Source organism: Triticum dicoccoides, chromosome 2B, assembly GCF_002162155.2.
Source record: "Triticum dicoccoides isolate Atlit2015 ecotype Zavitan chromosome 2B, WEW_v2.0, whole genome shotgun sequence".
NCBI lineage: Eukaryota > Viridiplantae > Streptophyta > Magnoliopsida > Poales > Poaceae > Triticum > Triticum dicoccoides.
In genome coordinates this window covers 683294819-683301655 of record NC_041383.1, presented here as the reverse complement: position 1 = coordinate 683301655, position 6837 = coordinate 683294819, and positions in this window count along the sequence as shown.

The following is a 6837-nucleotide window of genomic DNA, read 5'->3' as shown; positions in this document are numbered from 1 at the left end:
CACGCCGGCGGAACCTACCCAGCTTCAGGGCTCTCCGAGGAGATAACACCCCTACTGCTGCTCTGCGGGGTCTCCGCATGGTCACTATGGCAAAGTGGTTACAATGGTGCTCCTGGAGCTGTTTCTGGAGGTAGGAGAGGGCAAGGCTAGCTCTCTCCTTCCTATGCTCTAAGGTCTATCTCTATCTGGGTCCGAACCCTTTGCATGGGCTTCCCGGGGGGTTTATATAGGCCTACCCCCCAGGGGTACAATGGTAATCCGGCTAGGCGTGGGTCCCAGCCGTCTGTCTCTCAGGCCGTCGTCCTCTCTGCCGACTACTGGGGCCCGCCGACTGGCGGGCCCCGCGGACAGGCCTGATACTGTAGCGGTACTCTTGATGACGCCGTCTTGGTCATGCGGTCATGGCAACAGCGCCGCCGTCTGGCGTGCGTTCACTGTCGCCATTCCCCATCTTGTCTGGTTAATGGCGTGCGGGGCCCATGGGAGGGGTCGGCCAACTCCAGGGGGCCGACTCCCACGGGTCCGTCTTCAGGGCGCTCGAGCCGTCTTCTGTCTACCCACTGACAGGCGGCCCCGCCGTCCTTGGGTCGTACAGGCAAGTGTCGTGGGCACAGTGCGCCGCCCACCGTGGCTGAGGTCAGGGCAGGCATGGCAACAGTGCCGCGCCTCGCCGGAGATCTTCAGCGATACGGCTTACTGTAGCCATGTCGGCCCCTTGTAAGCAGGGGGAGGGATGGCCATGTCGTGGCCGTACCCCGCCTCGCCCTACGAGACGAGGGTGGAGTTGCGGGCCGACTCTCCATAGCCGGCCTCTCTGGAAGTCGCCGGCCATGAGTCGGCTTATCTTGGAGTCGCCGTCTGGGACTCGGCTTATCTTGGAGTCGCCGTCTGGGCCTCGGCTTATCTTGGAGTCGCCGTCTGGGACTCGGCATATCTTGGAGTCGTCCCTGGAACTCGGCATAACTTGGAGTCGTCCCTGGGACTCGGCATAACTTGGAGTCGTCCCTGGGACTCGGCATAAGCGGCGCTACTGATCTCAATGTCTTGAAAAGGTTCTGGGGCTCGGGTTAGCCTACCCGTGGCCCATTACTCCGACAACGTGCCCCTCGCCCTCATGGGCCCCGCGGGATTCCTCTCCGATAACTTTTTGTTCCAGTATTTTTTATATTTTCCAGAAAAAATCTCCGTTGATTTTCAGCGCATTCCGAGAACTTTTATTTCTGCACAAAAACAACACCACGGTAGTTCTACTGAAAATAGCATCGGTCTGGGTTAGTTCTAACCAAATCATACCAAAAGCATGTAAAAATATTATAAACATGGCATTAATACATCAAAAATTATAGATACGTTGGAGACGTATCAGCGAGCGCGGCCGAAGCAAGGAGGAGGCGAGGCGGCGAGCTCGGCCGGATCGAGGAGGAGACGGGGCGGCGAGGAGGTGGGGCGGCGAGCGCGGCCTAAGCGAGGAGGAGACGGGATGGCGAGGAGGCGGGGCCGCAAGCACGGCCAGAGCGAGGAGCAGGAGACGCCGCGAGGAGGCATGGTGGCGAGGAGGCATGGTGGCGAGGAGGCGGGCGGCGAGTGTGGCCGGAGTGAGTAGCAGGAGACGCGACGAGAGTGAGGGAGGAAAAGTAGCAGGAGATTCCTTTTTTTTGCATGTGGGTGGGCCTAGCAGAAAAAGGAGGAGAGAGAGGGGAGAGAGGCTGACCTGTGGGTTTTGGGCATGCAAAAAGTAGCGTCGGCGGCCCCAAGTGCCCCCCGGTGGGTTAGGTGTGGCCTGAGGTCACCGGGGCTATTTTTGCCCAAATCCGGCGAAAAACAAGGACTTGGGGGCATGAGTGGGGCGTTTTTTTCCCGCCGACGCCCAAAAAGTGGCTTGGGGAGCTCCTTGAGGCATGAGTGGAGATGCTCTAAACGGTTTCGTCTGGACATCCATTTGAGATGGCAATGAGGCGTCTGATACGATCAGATTTATGGATAAGCCAGACGCACGTTCACACCTGATCCTTGTGCATGAAAATTCGAAAACAACATAAATATGTAGCTAAATCACAATGGTTGTAGTTCACGCCAGTTCCTCCAGTTCACAACAGTTCATGCTGGCCGGCAACAAAGTCACCGGCCTATAGAATGGTCACTCTCCAGTTTTACGCTGGCAACAAAGCTAGCGGCCGACACACTAGGCAGCCTTCAAAATGGACATGGTTTTTACACCGGCAACAAAGCCAGTGGCCGGCACATGGGTCAACCTTCAAAATGAACAAGTTTTTGGCACTGGCAACAAAGCCAGCAGCCGGCACACCAACCAGCCTTTAAAATAAACATACATAGTCCACCGTTGAGGTCTCACCTAGTTTAGACCATCGCGGGCGAACATCTCCTTCTGCTGGTTCGTGAACCAAGCCTTCCTCTCGGGTGACATGTTGTTCTTATCGACGCTCATGATCGCGAGTGCCACCTCCTTTACTTTGGTGTCGGCATTGGTGTCCTTGATCTGGAGCTTCTTGAGTTGAGCATCCTCCTCGATGTCAAGCTTCCTCCTCTTCGTGGCCTCCTCCATGCCAAACTTCTTTGTTTGGTGATCTAGGTATATCTTCATTTGCTCCTCCTTCCCTTTTCTCCTTCTCTCCTCCCTCACTTTCTTTTGACTCATCATGTTCTTCAAAGTTCCTTGCAAGGCAATGGAAGACACATCACGCTTCTCGTCGGCCTTCGAGCTTGTCTTGCCCCTCGGCCTCTTGAGCAAGTCTCCCTGCCTTCCCTCCTTTCTTCTTACGAGCGGCATATTGGTCTTTGAACTTGGGGCAATCTTTGATGAGCTCCCAACAATGCGTGAGAGTAAATGGCTTATTCTTGTGTCGGGCCTTGAAGGCTTCCAAAGATTGAAATGCCTACACAATCAAAGATGCAGCCGCAATTGTAACATGGAAGGACACAAGATGCATGAAACATGGTAGGCCAACATGAAAGGATACAAGATGAAAAAAATGAGAGGTTCATACCAAGTTACCAAGGCCTAGGCCACTCACAGGTCGGGCTTCGACGCTCTGAAGCGTGGCACAATACTTGTTACACTCTTGTTGAATGAACCCCAACTTCTTTTGGATTGAGTTGATGTCGCGGGTTCTCGCAAATTGGTAGGCAGCAAACTTCCTTCGCTCATGAAAGGTTTTGTGAACTCTCATCCAAAAGAAAAATCCTTTTTGCTCGTCACCTTTCATCGGATCTTGGCCTATATCCATCCAACTCTCACAAATCAAAGTGCCCTCCTATTGGGTGCATGATCTCGTGTGAATGTTTTGCCTCCTCTTTTGTGCCTCAGCCCTTTGGGTGAGCTCATCGATGAACAACAATGGCTCCTCTACAATGTCGATCTCTTCTTCCTCATCTTCACAATACAAGTCATCATCTTCATGCCATGAGTTTCCATGGTCTTCCTCATCTTCATCATATTGGTCGGCGAATTGAGTGTCACCATATTGGTCGCGGCCATCCTGGCTTTGGGTCACGTCGAGATTGAAAGTTTGGCCTTGGCCGTCGACGTGGAAGGCCTCGCCACAACCCTCGAAGATGACGTTCTCCATGAACACCGGTTAGTCAGGATCGTCGGCCCTCGGCATCGACAGTGGCATTTCATCAAACAAGTTGCGGGCACCGGCCATGTTGGCCGAAGGAATCGACCGAGGTTGCTTCCTTTGCGTCCCCTCGGACGGCTGTCCAGTGATACGTCCATTTTGCATCATGCTTTTATATCAATATTTATTGCATTATGGGTTGTTATTACATGTTATATCACAATACTTATGCCTTTTCTTTCTTATTTTATAAGGTTTACATGAAGAGGGAGAATGCCGGCAGCTGGAATTCTGGACTGGAAAAGGAGCAAATATTAGAGACCTATTCTGCACAACTCCAAAAGTCCTGAAACTTCACAGTGATCACTTTTGGAATATATTAAAAATATTGGGCGAAGAAAGCACCAGAGGGGGCCCACCAGTCGGCCACGAGGGTGGAGGGCGCGCTCTACCCCCTGGGCATGCCTACTGCCTTGTGGGCCCCCTCGCAGGCCCCCTACTCCCATCTTCTGCTATATGGTGTCTTTTACCCTAGAAAAAAAATCAGAGATAAGCTGTCGGGATGAAGCGTCGCTGTCTCGAGGCGAAACCTAGGCAGGACCAATCTAGGGCTCTGGCGGAGCTATTCAGCCGGGGAAACATCCCTCCGGGAGGGGGAAATCATCGCCATCGTCATCACCATCGATCCTCTCATCATCGAGGGGGTCAATCTCCATCAACATCTTCACCAGCACCATCTCCTCTCAAACCCTAGTTCATCTCTTGTATCCAATCTTTGTCTCAAAACCTCAGATTGGTACCTGTGGGTTTGCTAGTAGTGTTGATTACTCCTTGTAGTTGATGCTAGTTGGTTTATTCGGTGGAAGATCATATGTTCAGATCCTTAATGCTTATTAATACTCCTCTGATTATGAACATGAATATGTTTTGTGAGTAGTTATGTTTGTTTCTGAGGACATGGGAGAAGTCTTGTTATAAGTAATCATGTGAATTTGGTATCTGTTTGATATTTTGATGGGATGTATGATGTCTCTCCTCTAGTGGTGTTATGTGAACCTCAACTACGTGACGCTTCACCATGATTTGGGCCTAGGGTAAGGCATTGGGAAGTAATGGGTAGATGATGGTTTGCTAGAGTGACAGAAGCTTAAACCCTAGTTTATGTGTTGCTTCGTAAGGGGCTGATTTGGATCCATATGTTTCATGTTAGGGTTAGGTTTACCTTAATTATTCTTTCGTAGTTGCGGATGCTTGCAAGAGGGGTTAATCATAAGTGTGAGGCTTGTCCAAGTAAGGACAACACCCAAGCACCGGTCCAAACACATATCAAATTATCAAAGTAACGAACGCGAATCATCTGAGCATGATGAAAACTAGCTTGACAGTATATCCCATGTGTCCTCGGGAGCACTTTGCTTTATATAAGAGTCTGTCCAGGCTTGTCCTTTTCTACAAAAAGGATTGGGCCACCTTGCATGCAACTTTTTTACATTTGTTACTTGTTACCCGTTATGAATTACCTTATCACAAAACTATTTGTTATCGATAATTTCAGTTCTTGCAGAGAATACCTTACTGAAAACCGTTTGTCATTTCCTTATGCTCCTCGTTGGGTTCGACACTCTTACTTATCGAAAGGACTACGATAGACCCCCTATACTTGTGGGTCATCATCCAACGCCATTGTACCCCGACGTCAAGTTGAGGTCGATGACGCCCGCGGGCGTGGCTGGAGCGACCACACTACAGTCCGGCAACGTAGAGAACCGTGTATGCCCATGGCTATGCAGGGGCGGCCCATGATACCCTGGCTTCTCGGGTGTGATGGACGAGCTCGGGGATCGGTGATGCGGAGGACGAACTGTCGACGAGCCTGTGCTAGCCGCAGCCATGGCAATGACCGAGGGAATGGCCGGCGGGGGTCGGCACAACCCTAACATGAGGAGGGCGTGCACCTTGGCGACGATTGACTCCATGTCATTGACGTTAGCTTGGTGCTGCCCGGCACGCCGAGCGGCCGCCTCGGTGGCATAGTCGGCCGCGGCCTTCTTCTCGCCACCTTTGTCCGTCGGTTCCTCCTCTTGGCCGATTCGGCATCGAGCTTGGCGAGATCCACCAGTGTGAGCTCCGACCGCGGCTTCTTCGTAGCCTTCTTCTTTGGCGTGGGGCACGCGGCCACGGCCGGGACGCCGCAATTCGTCAGGCCGTCACTAATGGAGGAGGGAGGGGAGGGGCGCGGGAGGGTTTTGGCGAAATGGAGGGAAAGTGAGCGCGGTGTGTGCCCGACGGGCAGGCCAGGGGAGAACAAGGGCGCGCGTCCGAAATTTAGGGCGGGAATGTGTCCAAAGCAAACGAACATTGATCTGTTTGCTCCCGCGCGTTGGACCGTCTGTTCTGTCCATTTACCCCTAAACAAAGGGAGTTTTTACGGTACATCATACTACCTAATTTAATGGGTAGTATTAACTCGATCTGACGGCTAATATGATTCGACAGAAAGGACAACTTGGTAATTTTCTATTGGACATATGCTTAGAATTATCCCTTCACTTGAATCAAATAATACTGGCGCGGGTAGGTCTCCATCCGCCATGCCACGTGCAGCTAGACGTCGGTCACCGGCACCATCCTCCATGCTGTGTGCGGCTAGCCGTTGGCCGCCACCAAGTCCTCCGCGCGCCACGCCCTTGAGTCTCCTACACCAACCTCCATGTTGTGTGCGGCAAGCCGCCGGACGCCATAGGTCCTCCATCGCGCACTGGAGCACCTGCCCCACCATCCCAATCCAGCCCGCCTTCCTCCGCTGACGGCTACCCTCCGTTAGAGCATCTTTACTAGAGCCCCTAGGACGCCCCAAGCCACTTTTTGGCCGCCGGCAGTAAAAAATGCTCCCAGCCACACCCTCAAAGGCTTGTTTTGCGCCGGATTTGCCCAAAAACACGACCGGCGATCTCAGGCGACTCCCAACAACCCAGAGGGCTGCTGGGGACGCTGGCACTAACTTTTGCATATAAATGGTCCACTAGTCAGTGCCCCCAATTGCCTTTATCTTCTCCAGGCCCACCCACGTGTGAGCCACACTCCCTCTCTCCTCTCCAGCCCACACTCCCTCTCTCCCGGGCGACTTCTAGGCTCTCCATGTACTCCGGGCGGGCGAGGCCGGAGCTCGCCATGCGTGGCCGGGACGGGCGAGGCCAGGGCGGGCGCTGGCCAGAGCTGGCGAGGCGGGGCGAGCAGGCAAGGCCGGGGCAGGCGCTGG